The 15,621-nt window shown below is 44.2% G+C and overlaps 1 protein-coding gene across 2 annotated transcripts in view; it reads right to left on the bottom strand.

Annotated features, from left to right (window-relative positions):
- The window catches only part of CANX (calnexin), a 110,560-nt gene extending 106,299 nt beyond the window's left edge, over positions 1-4,261 (bottom strand). For both annotated transcript variants that reach the window (XM_073621051.1, XM_073621052.1), the window contains exon 1: positions 4,112-4,261. The gene's annotated coding sequence lies outside the window, so the exon portion shown is untranslated. The remainder of the gene's footprint in view (positions 1-4,111) is intronic.
- Positions 4,262-15,621: the final 11,360 nt, after the last annotated feature.

The following is a 15,621-nucleotide window of genomic DNA, read 5'->3' as shown; positions in this document are numbered from 1 at the left end:
ACTGCAATGGGAAACACTACAGGGAGCCAGGCAATGGGCTCCCAGAACTGCAATGGGAAACACTACAGGGAGCCAGGCAATGGGCTCCCAGAACTGCAATGGGAAACACTACAGGGAGCCAGGCAATGGGCTCCCAGAACTGCAATGGGAAACACTACAGGGAGCCAGGCAATGGGCTCCCAGAACTGCAATGGGAAACACTACAGGGAGCCAGGCAATGGGCTCCCAGAACTGCAATGGGAAACACTACAGGGAGCCAGGCAATGGGCTCCCAGAACTGCAATGGGAAACACTACAGGGAGCCAGGCAATGGGCTCCCAGAACTGCAATGGGAAACACTACAGGGAGCCAGGCAATGGGCTCCCAGAACTGCAATGGGAAACACTACAGGGAGCCAGGCAATGGGCCCCCAGAACTGGAACTAGCAACACTACAGGGAGCCAGGCATTGGCAGCCTTCAGTGATGCATCAGCTGTGCCTGGTGACATTCCTCCTCAGGCTTCACCCTTGAGCAGCATAATGTAGAAGAATTCTAACTGGATCATGTCTTGTAGCATCAGAACACCAAACCACAAATGTACCCATCATACATCAATGATCTATATATTGTTATCAGGGGCGGTACAAGGGGTGGGTGGGCTTCTGCCCCAGGCACAGTTTGGGAGGGGGCACCAGGTTGTGAGCTGAAAAATCTGACCACAAAATCCAGCTGTGACACTTGTATGCCCCTGTTGCCTAACCTAAACAAAGATTATGTGCCCCTACCCGCTGCTCTGTGGCAGCAGATACACCTCTTTCCAGGCTCCCTCCTTGAGTTCCTGTGAGCCCCCCCCCCCCCCCCCCCCCGATCAGGGCTGGTACAGTACCAGCAACAGTACATGAGGGCGGAGCAGGAAGAGAACCTCACACTGCAGCATCGATCATTGGTTCCTGCCCAGCACACATATTTGGAGTTGTTGGTATTGCATCCATTTGGTCCCAAATTCTAGGCCCAAAGAATCCAATGGAGGAAGTCTGTTCTCTACCAAGGTCTGGACAATCCTCACATCTTAATGTCTACACCATTTTAAGAAGACTGGAACTTCCCTTGCTGGTGGAAATTCAGGATTGCAGAAAAAAGGTGTCATTGGTCCAAACTGAGTAGACCAAGTCTCTTTCTTTAATAGTACATCCCACACTTTCGATGTTGAAGAAACCAAAAATGGCATTTCCCTCCTCGGAGGTCGGGAGCCCATGGTAGTGGTTTCAGTTTCATGGCAGTGACATCTTCGTCCAATTTCACCCATTGTTTGCACTTTGCATTATGAAACCAGTCCACTATCCTGGTCATAAATGCAGAACGAAGATATATTGAAAAATCTGGAAGAGCCAGGCCTCCATTTATCTTTGCCCTAATTAGTATGTCTCTTCTAATTCGAGGTGATTTATGTGCCCATATAAATCTCCCTACAGCTCTACGTAATTGAGCCAGTAGATTTGTTAAAAGAATGATTTTTAATAAGATATAATGTGTATTAAATCTATGTAGCATCTGAAATGTCACACTAATTCCTAGCCTATTCAAGAATCTAAGCATTACACAGCAAAGGATGCGATTTCTTATCTCATCCCAACTCCAAGAAAGTAAAGCAGTCCACTCTTGCAGTGGGGTGGCCTTTTTTTTTACTTACCTGAGTCTATGCTTCAGCCAGCTCCAGTGCTCTCCTCCTCCCTAGACATCATCACATATACAGGAAGATTACCCCTGTATGGTCCAAAGTGGAGGCTGGAGTGTGACCACTGTCACTCCCAACTTACACAGGAGCTGCAGATGACTAGTATCACAACTGCAGGGAGCCTGCTGAAGCTAAGGATAAGGTTGATCTGTGTGTACCCAGCTTTAAATTCATCTGGTTCAGCAGAGTTGAATTTATATCAGTGTGTAGCCCCCTCTGTTAGGCAGAAAGCGATTGTTATATCATCTTCTGCTGGAAACCTTTTTTCAATTAGCTGCTTGCAGCCATACGGCAGCAGTGCTGATCAGTGACAGTCCCCGCTGTCAGAATACAATGTCCCAGTGACAGGAGATTCCCACATCCACCCCTTTAATGTTGATGGAGAAATCCGTCAGCCCCATTTCAATCCAGCAATGTGCACAAAAGCAGTTGCTCTCTAGTGGACTGTTTGTTTTTAATGGACTGCTTTGCACTGTGTGTTTGATATCCAGCACTGGGAGTTTGGTAGTAACTCCAACACCAAATTGTGTGCAAACGAACCATAAGAATTTCACTAGAGCCATTTGAATATTATTTGGGAGTTATTCACATTATATGTTAAGGTATATTACATTTTTATTTACAGCACCAGGAATCTGGTCTTAACTCCCTCACAAAATGTTTGCAGCAGCCCGGGGATTGTGGTCCCACATACATGTGATATGTAATTGAATATTTAGGAGTTGTTCACATTATATGTTTTGGTATTCTACTTACAGCACCCGGAGTCTGGGATCCCCCCCCCCCCCCCTTCACAATTTTGTTTGCAGAACTGGCATTTTGGTTCCGTATTCATGTGAACTATATAATTCACTTGGTCATACTTGACATGAGTTAACCACTTCAGCCCCAGAAGGATTTGCCCCTTAATGACCAGGCCATTTTTTGCGATACGGCATTGCGTCGATTTAACTGACAATTGCGCGGAAATTCGTGCCAAACTGTACCCAAACGAAATTGATGTCCTCTTTTCCCACAAAAAGAGCTTTCTTTTGGTGGCATTTGGTCACCTCTGCGGTTTTTATTTTTTGCGCTATAAACAAAAAAAAAAAAAAAAAACAGCGACAATTTTGAAAAAATAAAACTTTTTTTTTTTTTACTTTTTGCTATAATACATAGACCAAACAAAAACAAAAAAAAAAATCTAATTTATTCATCGGTTTAGGCCAATATATTATTCTACAGATTTTGAAAAAATAAATCGCAATAGGCTTATATTGATTGGTTTGCGCAAGTTATCGAGTCTACAAACTATGGGATAGATTTGGGGACTTTTATTTTATTGTTTTTATAAGTAATAGCAGCAATCTGCGATTTTTAGCGAGACTGCGACATTGTGGAGGACAAACCTGACCTCAAATTACACTTTTTGGTGACCAGTGACAATACATTGATCAGTGCTATAAAAACACACTGGCAGGGAAGGGGTTAAGTATGTTCCATTGATGTGTTCTAACTGTAAGGGGGGCTACCAGGGACATGACAGAGATCACTGTTCCTGATCAGTAGGAACAGAAGATCTCTGACATGCCATCTGGCAGAATGGGGAATCGCCTCGTTTACATGGGCAATTCCCCATTCTGCCTCTGTACACCACGATCCCGGGTCGTCGTCGGACATCGAGTCCGCTGGACCTGCGCCTGCTATCTCCTGTGCGAAGACAGACATACACCTACGGCGGTTTGCACAGGAGAGCCGACCTGCCACAGTATGACGGCGGCTGGTTGGCAAGCGGTTAATGACACATACACTAAATTTGATACCATTTATAGGGGGTACTGCTATGCACTAGGGTGTATATACTCCTGGTCTCTGTAGTTTACCACTCCTGACTCCTGCACATTGTATATTACTGTACATACACCTTACCTCTGCACGTTGTATATTATCTTTGCTCCTTGTCATTTATTCAACCCTGACCTCTGCACTCTATATGTCAGTGTAAAAGATCAGGGGTGTGTGTGAGATATCTGGTCATGAGGGGGGGGGGGGGGGGGGGCACAGCTTAGCATGTTCGCCCTGGGCACTGGTTGACCTTCTCCCAGCACTGTTACATTGGATATAAAAATCAGCCTGGTAAATGAGGCCCATTATGTAGTGTATGGAGAATATGACCATGCAGTAATCATTAGCAACCAACACAACTCATAGCAGACATGACAGCACAGCAGAATATGACTGCTTGTCTATTTATGATTGCAAAATGTAGTGTCCATCCCTACAATGCACAGACACAATAACATGGGTGAGGCCTACAGCAAAAACAACACTGTCCCGGTATAGGTCTAAGTCAGGCCGCCCGGCCCTCACTCTACAGCCCCCTCACATTCGCCAGCAGACCACAATTCCCCTCTCACCCTCCGGGACGCGGTCCTTTTCCGCCAGTTACCGCCGCTGCACCAAACCGTCACGTGTCCTGCCGGGAGTGAAGCAGAAGGGGAGGAGTTACTTACTAAAAGGGAGGAAGCGGTTCTAGCAACTCCACCCTCAGCAGGCACGTCCCCACGTCATTCCCGATTGGCTGCAGTGCGCATCCTCGGCGGGACTAACACCAATCGGCGGCCAGTGAATGGTTGGAGCTGCTGCCACTCCTGCGCTGGGCGGAGACCTTCCAGGACCTTCTCTTCGTGGATAGCAGCGATTCGTTGGCGAAAGCGCCGAGCTTTGAGAGGTGATTGGCTGCGGGAGACGGAGAAGGAAGAACAGTGATGCGGGAAGAGGAAATGAGCTAGTAAACGGTTCTTTCTAGAGCTCCATTCATTCGTGTCTGATAGGATTGTGTGTGAGGTGCGCGGCTGGGAAGGAGCTGTCCCCGGATACAGGCAGGGCATACAACCAGCGTGTATCCGGGCACAGCTCCTTCCCAGCCGCATTCCTGTTTTTCTATGTAATCTTATTGCTGGTCACTATCATTGGGGTGTCAGATATCAAATGTATAAGCGTGCACCCAACCCAACAGGAAGATGAGTCTGGCATGGCAGCCACTTCTGATGCAATGTGTCCTATGACTAGATACATGCCAGTGTTCCTAGTCATTAGAATCCTGCAAAATACAAATGACCTTTAGAAGCTGATCGCTTGCTTTGGGGCAGTAAAAAGATTCTTTATTGCAGCTCTTTACACATTCATGTGGGTCATTGGTGAAAGTAGAGATGGGGCTTTAACCACTTCAGCCCCGGAAGGGTTTACCCCCTTCCTGACCAGAGCACTTTTTGTGATTCGGCACTGCGACGCTTTAACTGACAATTGCGCGGTCGTGCGATGTTGCACCCAATCAAAAGTCCTTTTTTCCCACAAATAGAGCTTTCTTTTGGTGGTATTTGATCACCTCTGCGGTTTTTATTTTTTGCGCTATAAACAAAAAAAATAGCGACAATTTTGAAAAAAAACACATTTTTTACTTTGCTATAATAAATAACCCCAAAAAATATATATAAAAAAATTTTTTTTCCCTCAGTTTAGGCCAGTACGTATTCTTCTACATATTTTTGGTAAAAAAAAATAAAAAATTGCAATAAGCGTATATTGATTGGTTTGCGCAAAAGTTATAGCGTCTACAAAATTGGGGATAGTTTTATGGCATTTTTATTGATAATTTTTTTTTTACTAGTAATGGCGGTAATCAGCGATTTTTTTTTTTATCGTGACTGCGAAATTATGGTGGACAGATCAGTCACTTTTGGCACGATTTTGGACCATTCACATTTATACAGCGATCGGTGCAATTAAAAATGCATTGATTACTGTGTAAATGTGACTGGCAGTGAAGGGGTTAACCACTAGGTGGCGCTGTAAGGGTTAAGTGTGTCCTAGGGAGTGATTCTAGCTGTGGGGGGAGGGGTTGTGTGTGACACATCACTGATCACGGCCTCTGATTACAGGGAGCGGTGATCAGTGTCAGCCACCACTTAAAGGGCAACATACAGGTACGTTAATCTGCCTGTAGTGCCCTTCTGCCGTAGTATATCTGCGTGAGGCGGTCAGGAAGCAGTTAAGTTTAACCCTTTCATTGCCAGATCCATTTTTGATTTTTTTTTTTTTTTTTGCACAGACATTTAAAAACATTTTAGGCTTGAAGATTGTATAACCCCCCCCCAACCAAAAAAAAGCATTTTATTTATATATATATATATATATATATATATATATATATTTATTTATTATTTATTTCAGGTACTTATATAGCGCCGTCAATTTACGCAGCACTTTACATATACATATATATATATATATATATATATATATATATATATATATATATATATATATATATATCTTTATTTGTATTTTTTTGGCTGACCACGTAAATCTATTATTATTATTATTATTATTATTATTATTATTATAGAAAAGAAAATATATGAAAAATGTTATTTTTGGAAAAAAAAAAAAAACATTTTAATCTATATTTCTATCTGTTTGGCTGATTACATTCAATATTATTAATTATAATAAACATGGCTCGTGTGATCAGCCAATCAAATAGAAATGAAGATTTAAAATATATATTTTGTTTCAATAAGAATTTCTAATAATAATAATAATTTCTCATAATAAATGAATACAAATAAAGATGTGAGTGGCAGTTGAGGTGACAGCCTGCAAACCCCTGAAACACCTGCCCCTCAAGGTGAGCCTTGCCTGGGGCTGGAGAAGTTGGGGAACGCTGCCCTAGCCGCGTAAGGGTATCCTGTCCCCACTTCCAGGAGTCCAGGCCACAACAAATTACGTCAGTAGCTCGGCTCCCTCCTCCTTCCCCCGCCACCGGGCCAGTAACAGAGCACAGCAGTGCCTCACGCATGCGCAGTAGGGATGCTGCACTGCCGGGTTCCCTTACTGGCAATGGTGGCGGCAGCACCCGACAGCTGATGGAAACATCAGCTGCAGTGCCGACAGCGCTGGACCCAGGATAGGTAAGTGTCCTATTAAAAGTCAGCAGCTGCAGTATGTGTAGCTGCTGTCTTTTAATTTTGCAGGGGTGGGCAGACCTTCGCTTTAAGGACTGCCCCATGTACATATACTGTGGCAGGGCAGCCCCTTAACGTAAAATCTCGTACCCGTACGTGATTATTTTTCTTCTGCATATGAGGCGTGCACACGCGCCACCAGCGACCCGCTCCTGCTGTAATTAGACACAGCGGAAGCCAATCAGCGGGTCCACTGGGACCCATTGACTTAAAAAGTATTAGTACAATGACAGTGCATATTTTTTAGCACTGATCACTGTATTGGTGTCACTGGTCCCTAAAAAAGTGTCACTTAGGCTATTTTCACACTGGGGTGTCGGCTGTAAAGCACCGCTATTTTTAGCGTCGTTTTACCGTAGTTTTTTCGGCTGCTAGCGGGGCGCTTTTAACTCCCACTAGCGGCCGAAAAAGGGTTGAAAGCGCCGCTGCAGCGGCACTTTCCCGGCACTTTGGCGGCACTGCCCATTGATTTTAATGAGCAGGGGCGCTGTAGGAGCGGTGTATACACCGCTCCTACAGCGCCTCAAAGATGCTGCTTGCAGGACTTTTTTTGGCATCCTGCCAGAGCACCGCTCCCGTGTGAAAGCACTCGGGCTTTCACACCTTAGTGAGAGGAGAGGCTCTTTGCAGGTGCTATTTTTAGCGCTATAGCGCCTGTAAAGTGCCTCAGTGTGAAAGCAGCCTTAGTGTCATATATGTCTGCCGCAATGTCGCAGTTCCGCTATAAGTCACTGATCGCTGCCATTACTAGTAAAAAAAATAAATAAATAAAAATTCCATAAAAATAGTTTGTAGACGCGTTAACTTCTGCGCAAACCAATCAATAAACGCTTATTGGGATTTTTTGTACCAAAATTATGTAGCAGAATACAAATTGGCCAAAATTTAAGAAGAAATTAGATTTTTTTTTAACTCTTTTATTGGGTACGTTTTTTAGCAGAAAGTAAAAAATATAGTTTTTTTTTTTTTTCAAAATTGTCCGTCTTTTTTTGTTTATAGGGCATAAAGTAAAGACTTCCTAGGTCAGTGATGGAAAACCTTGGCACCCCAGATGTTTTGAAACTACATTTCCCATGATGCTCCACTACACTGCAGAGTGCATGAGCATCATGGGAAATGTAGTTCCAAAACATCTGGGGTGCCAAGGTTTGCCATCACTGGCCTAGGTTATCAAATACCACCAAAAAAAGCTCTATTTGTGGGGAAAAAAGGACATACATTTTATTAGGGTACAGCTTCACACAACCGTGCAATTTTCAGTTAAAGTAACGCAGTGCTGTATTGCAAAAAATGGCCTGGTCATAAAGGGGGTAAAACCTTTTGGGGCTGAAGTGATTAGAGAATAAAATAGCGATAGTTCCAAATTTTTATGTCACACAATAGTGCAATGATTTATGAAACACAGTATTTCAGTAAAAAAAAATACACAAAAGGTAATATTAGGGCACATAAAACACAATAACTTACCCAATTTTTGAGCAAAATATCAAAGATGAGGTTGCACCGAGTAAATAGATACCAAACATGTCAAGCCTTGAAATTTCATGTGCCTGTGATAGGGCAATAAACATCAGTATCCTATCACAGGCACATTTTACCACCTACCGGCCACGCTATAGCTGAAGGACGGCTACAGTGTGGTCGTCCAGTTCTAGGAGGGCATCCATGAATGTCCTCCTAGAACCCCACCCCTGGGATGCACCTTGTGACCGCTGTGTCCTTTCAACACAGCTGATTACAGATGGCAATAAAGGGCAAATAACAGTGGCCCTTTACCATGTGATTAGCTGTGTCCAATCACAGCTGATCATATGTAAACAGACTTACCAGTTATCTTCAGTCCTTTCCTCACGCACTTTATCTGTGTGAGGAAATGAGAGCCGATAACCGACAATGATGTCAGTATATTGTTTACACCAGTGTTTCTCAAACTTTTTTGTCTTGCGGCGCACCAAAAAGATCAAAAATTTTTCACGACACACCTGAAAAGATTTAACAATTTTTGTGGTAGGTTGTGGGAAGAACTTATTTATTTTTACATATATATATTTAATTTTAAATTTAATGTGAAGGTTGTGTCTGCTTTCGAGAGCAAATCAGATTGAAGCGATTGTAATCTTCTTTGTACTTTCGCTTGCTTCCTTGCTTTTCATTTAACAGTTTCTCTTTCGGAGTTCAAGACTTGATTAGGTATTTCTCCATCGCTAAACAATGAACAAACTTTATTTATACGCATCAAAGTTGTAATGGAACGGGGCCCATTATTATAATATAATTAAAGCGATTGCGTTCTCCCGAGATCGCGCACAAGTCTCACGTTAGGAAAGGAATTAATGAATGACACTGACAGAGGTTGCGTTTTTATATATGTTGCTTTAACTTTTGCGACATTGATTTACCATTTAATTTTTCGATATGTTCAAGGTTTCAAAACGCTAGCAATTTTAAATATTTTTCAAAACTCCCACGGCACACCTTCAAATCTCCCACACAGCACACAGTTTGAGAATCACTGGTTTACACTGATCATTAGTGCCCATCAGTGCAGCCCTATCAGTGCCTCCTCATCAGTGGACATCAGTGAAGAAGCAAAATTATTTATTTGCAAACTTTAATAACAAAGTTAGAAAAACATTTCTCTTTTTATTTTTTTTTTCAAAATTTCCAGTCTTTTTTTTTCAACCCAGTGGTGAATAAAGAAAAAAGAAAGCTCTATCTGTCTCAAAAAAATTTCTAAAAATGTCAAATGGGTACAGTGTCATGCAAAGTGTGACAGCGCTGAAAGCTGAAAATTTGTCGTGGGTAGGAAGGTGGTAAAAGTGCCCAGTATTGAAGTAGTTAAATCCGATCAGAAGTTTAGAGTTAAATATGAATAATGGGCCTAGAATTATTGCTCTCACTCCAGAATGCATGGTGATTTGTAGTGCAAGCAACATTTTAATTTGTAGACATTCCCAACACACGTATTTGCATTTTTACGTGGGCGTGAGCTCAAACATTTTTTTTTTTTTTTTTGGGCGGGGGGGAGATTTTAAATGCTTTAATTTTTTTTTCAGTACTTAATTTAAGTATTAATACTTAATTCAATACTAAATTTTTTAAGAGAACTCACGGAAAATACAGAAACCAATGACAAACATGTCAAAATATATCACCAAATTAGAAAATTACAGCACTACAGCAAGGTCATGAGCAATATACAAATCATGAAAAGAATGTTCCTGAATGTCCAGCACTAAAGAGTCTCTGTACCCTGTGAGGATTAGTTTTATTACACAGTAAATACAGTCTGAAGGAAAAACAGAACCAAAGAGATAATGAAAAGGGAGAAGACAATACAGAGAGGAAAGGGATAGAGAAAAGAATGGGGGGAAAAAAAGGGGGGGGGGGTTGGGAGGAAGGAAGTAGGACAAGGAAGGTTAGGTCAGAGGCTAAAACAAGAAAAGGGGGCCAGTCAAACCAAGGTTTCGTTTTCTACACTTTTTTTCACTACATTTTTTCCCATCACATAGGGGACAAAAAGTCCTCTATGGGAGGGATTCTTGCAGCACATCATTTGTGTTGATGCAGGGATCTGTCAGGTTTTTTTTTTGCTCAACCTGCTGGTTGAACAAAAAAAACAAAAAAAAAACAAAACTGAAAGTGTATACTTTGCTTTTTTCAAATATTTTATTTAAACCATGAAAAGGCAGTTCCAAGATATTACAGGAATAATGTACAACACGTTCCAATAAATTGCATGTGACATGTGTCTACTTTGTTTAAACAATCATTTTTATATCCAGTCAGACAGGCCCCTAAACAACATAGTTGTTGGTAGATCTAAAGCTGGCCATACACTAGACAATCTGTGCAATCGCTGTACAATCTCCTTTAGACGTACCAAAACTATGTAATAGAAAGAAATTGCCTAAAATAAGAATTTGTATCAAATCAGATTGTATAGTGCCCAGGTCGGCAACTTGTGGACCGCGATTTACCAGTCGATTGTGGTAAGGTGACTGGTAGATCGCCTGGGCTTGCCGACCTGCTGACACAGGTCCTGCCCTGGAGAGCTCTGGAGGGGAACTACTTCCAGGCATAATGCTCCCAGCCAGCGCCAGTCAGGCAGGGAGCAGTGGTGGGAACAGCGCCACAGTCAGCAGCTCCGCAGAGGCATCAGCCGGCCGGATAAGCCGATGTCTCTGCTAAAGTCCCGGTGTTCTGCCGAGAAAGTTCCGCTCGGCGGATAAGGACCCCCCTCCTGTGCAGTAGGATCCAGCGGAAATAGACGAAGATGAATAGGGGAAAATCAGCTGTACACGGCGCCTATAAGAGGGCCCCTCGCGGGCTCGCCACGCTTCGGGCACGGCCTCGCTACGCTCGGCTCTTTTTTATTCCCCCTCTAGGTCCACTTGGATGGTGGGGAAGGAACCTGGACCCAGGGCGCAGGCGCCGTGTACAGCTGATTGTAGATTTTGTGCTTCGGCTATCTCCGGCGGCTGATAGTAGTTCGTACTGCGCAGGCGCTGTGCCTGCGCAGTACAGGGGGGGAACTTATCCGCCGAGGGAACTTTCTCGGCAAGACACCGGCAGAAATTTCAAGTATGCAGTGTATATCACTCTGTGCCCGCGGGATCCGTGCAGGTTAGTGTCACTAGGCAGGCACCATGGCCACAATTAAGTTGTATGGACACAAGTAGTTATGGACACAATAGCATTTGTATGCTATTCTGCCCATACAACTGCTATTGTGCCCTTATAGATGCATAATAGCATCTATATGGGCAGAACAACTTCTTTATGCTGTTGTGCCCATAGAGCTGCTATTATGCAGCTCTATGGGCACAATAGCAGCTATATGGGCACAACAGCAGCTATATGGGCAAAATAGCACATATAACATGGCTAATAACCATTAGGCAGCTTTCACATTGATGCGCTGTGGGTGCAACGCAGTGTACTGGCAGATTTAGATGCGCCATAGCCATAGACTTCCATGATATGCTGCGGGTTTGGTGCGCTTTTAGAAAGCTCACCAAACTCCCAGGATATCATAGAAGTCTAAGACAAAGCTCAGCTAACCCGCAGTAAGGTCGCAGGTGCATCATTGTGAAAGCAACCTTCTTGGGGGCTCAGGACAGTAAGGGCTTATTTGCAGTTTGGGGGGCAGTAAAAACCCATAGTTGAGCTGTGTTTTTACCACCACTCCCCCAACCATACTCCCTTTTGCTGCAGTAGCCAGGGGTGTACACATGTTGTGTCCACAGCATGAGTGGGTACTTTGTCGCAGTAAGTGGGCTTAGCACTATATGACCATATAGTGTGACCAAACCCCCGTATTTTTTGAATATGTTCAGGTGTTTTTAACTAGCCATGCAGGAAATGTCATTCTTGTATGTGTGCGCTGTAAAATATTTTGCACAGCATGAGTGATACACCCTGTCACTCTTGTTTGGTGTAGCACCCACCCAGCATGACCCATTCAAGTGAATGAGGCCGCTCTGCAAGTGCCCTGCAACCTTGTGTAGTACAGCAACCAATTGGTTAAAGCAGACTGTGAGGAGGCATTGTATCGCCTACTCACTAGCTGCTTTAACCCCTTGGACCCCACAGAAGCAAGCAGTTGTTATGGCGCTTGCAGAGTGGCAATATTTACTGGAATGGGTCACGGTTGACGGGCAGACCAAAAGTCACAAGGGGTATCATTCCTGCTGCAGCATATGTAGACCTTTGGCTGCTGCCTCTGCAGCTAAAGGGGGTAGGGATTGGGAGTGGGAAAACCAGGGTTTTGCCATCCCCCAACCTTACGTGTGAACAAGCCCTAAGAGTGCCACTGCCAATGATCTCATTCACAAGTGCAGCAGGCCCTGCTGCTCCTCTGAAAAGCGATCCGACCGTGTTTGACAGATGGTGATGAGACAAAATGTTGCTTCCTCACTGCCTGTTTTTTTTTAACCTATATTTGCTATGCAATGCGTGCAATTGTGGCGCAGTACTACAGAAATTAAAGGTTTAAATCAGACAGTGAGGAGATGACATCACCTCCTGACCACCTGTCAAACACCTCTGAGAAGCAAACTTTTTCAGAGGAGTGTCAGTGCCTGTTGCACTTGTAAACATGTCCTAAGGAAGGAAAAACAGTAATAAAAAATGCATTGTACAGTAGGAGCAGACAGAATATGCTGTTTAAAGGTGGATATTGGCAGCTGGGCACAGGGGGTATGTTAGGGTCTATACTGGGTCTTACTGTTACTTACTCCTCACCTGTGAACTCTACTTAACTTACTCCTAACTAGGGATGAGCCGAACACCCCCCTGTTCGGTTTGCACCAGAACATGCGAACAGGCAAAAAATTTGTTCGAACACCATTAAAGTCTAAGGGACACGAACATGAATAATCAAAAGTGCTAATTTTAAAGGCTTATATGCAAGTTATTGTCATAAAAAGTGTTTCGGGACCTGGGTCCTGCCCCAGGGGACATGGATCAATGCAAAAGAAAGTTTTAAAAACAGCCGTTTTTTCGGGAGCAGTGATTTTAATAATGCTTAAAGTGAAACAATAAAAGTGTAATATTCCTTTAAATTTCGTACCTGGGGGGTGTCTATAGTATGCCTGTAAAGGGGCGCATGTTTCCCGTGTTTAGAACAGTCTGACAGCAAAATGACATTTCAAAGGAAAAAAAGTCATTTAAAACTACTCGCGGCTATTAATGAATTGCCGTTCCAACAACAAACATAAAAGTTCATTGATAAAAACGGCATGGGAATTCCCCACAGGGGAACCCCGAACCAAAATTTTTAAAAAAATGACGTTGGGGTTCGCCCTAAATTCCATAAAAGGCCCTTCAGGTCTGGTATGGATATTAAGGGGAACCCCGGCCAAAATTTTTTTTAAAAATGGCGTGGGGTCCCCCAAAAATCCATACCAGACCCTTATCCGAGCAACCTGGCAAGCTGCAGGAAAAGAGGGGGGACGAAAGAGCGCCCCCCCCTTCTGAACCGTACCAGGCCACATGCCCTCAACATTGGGAGGGTGCTTTGGGGTAGCCCCCAAAACACCTTGTCCCCATGTTGATGGGGACAAGGGCCTCATCCCCACAACCCTTGCCCGGTGGTTGTGGGGGTCTGCGGGCGGGGGGCTTATCGGAATCTGGAAGCCCCCTTTAACAAGGGGACCCCCAGATCCCTGCCCTCCCCCCTGTGTGAAATGGTAAGGGGGTACAAATGTACCCCTACCATTTCACAAAAAAAGTGTCAAAAATGTTAAAAATGACGAGACAGTTTTTGACAATTCCTCTATTTAAATGCTTCTTCTTTCTTCTATCCTCTTTCTTCTATCTTCTATCTTCCTTCGGTTTCTTCCTCCATCTTCTTCTTCTTCTGGCTCTTCCTCCAGTGTTCTCCTCCGGCATCTTCCTCCACGGTGCCGGCGTCTTCTTCCCTTCGCCTTTTGGGCCGCTCCGCATCGGACCATGATGGGAGGCTCACGCTGTGTGACGCTTCTCCTCTTCTAACAGTTCTTAAATAACAGAATGCCACACTTCCCTGTGGCATTCCCCGTGACGTCAGAGGGGGGCGGACAGGGAAGTCGCCGTGCGTCAGAGGGGGGTGGGGTCACCAGGTGGCCCCGCCCTCTGTTATTTAAGAACCGTCAGAAGAGGAGAAGCATCACACAGGGGGAGCCTCCCATCATGGTCAGATGCGGAGCGGCCCAGAAGACGAAGGGAAGAAGATGCCCGCGCCGCGGAGGAAAATGCCGGACGAGAACACCGGAGGAAGAACCAGAAGAAGAAGATGGAGGAAGAAACCGAAGGAAGATTGAAGAAAGAAGATAGAAAGAAGAAGCATTTAAATAAAGGAATTGTCAAAAACTTTCTCTTGTCATTTTTGACACTTTTTTTGTGAAATGGTAGGGGTACTTTTGTACCCCTTACCATTTCACATAGGGGGGAGGGCCGGGATCTGGGGGTCCCCTTGTTAAAGGGGGCTTCCAGATTCCGATAAGCCCCCCGACCACAGACCCCCACAACCACCGGGCAAGGGTTGTGGGGATGAGGCCCTTGTCCCCATCAACATGGGCACAAGGTGTTTTGGGGGCTACCCCAAAGCACCCTCCCAATGTTGAGGGCATGTGGCCTGGTACGGTTCAGGAGGGGGGGCGCTCTCTCATCCCCCCTCTTTTCCTGCGGCCTGCCAGGTTGCGTGCTTGGATAAGGGTCTGGTATGGATTTTTGGGGAGACCCCACGCCATTTTTTTTTTTTTAATTTTGGCACGAGGTTCCCCTTAAAATCCATACCAGACCTGAAGGGTCTGGTATAGATTTTGAGAGGGACCCCATGCCATTTTTAAAAAAAATTTTGGCCGGGGTTCCCCTTAATATAAATACCAGACCTGAAGGGCCTGGTATGGAATTTAGGGGGACCCCCCCACGTCATTTTTTTTTTTTAAATTTTGGTTCGGGGTTCATATGCCCCTTTACAGGCATACAATAGACACCCCCCAGGTACGAAATTTAAAGGGATATTACACTTTTTTATTGTTTCACTTTAAGCATTATTAAAATCACTGCTTCCGAAAAAACTGAAGTTTTTAAAACTTTTTTTTGCATTGATCCATGTCCCCTGGGGCAGGACCCAGGTCCCCAAACACTTTTTATGACAATAACTTGCATATCAGCCTTTAAAATTAGCACTTTTGATTTCTCCCATAGACTTTTAAAGGGTGTTCCGCGGCTTTCGAATTTGTCGTGAACACCCCAAATTGTTCGCTGTTCAGCGGACTGGCGAACAGCCGATGTTTGAGTCAAACATGAGTTCGACTCGAACTCGAAGCTCATCCCTACTCCTACCTCTTAAGTCTGCCTTGCTTACTCCTGACGTGTGAACTCTGTGTTATTTACTACTGACCTATGAGCTC

Source organism: Aquarana catesbeiana, linkage group LG03, assembly GCF_042186555.1.
Source record: "Aquarana catesbeiana isolate 2022-GZ linkage group LG03, ASM4218655v1, whole genome shotgun sequence".
Lineage (NCBI taxonomy): Eukaryota > Metazoa > Chordata > Amphibia > Anura > Ranidae > Aquarana > Aquarana catesbeiana.
This window is presented reverse-complemented; position numbering and strand designations above follow the sequence as displayed.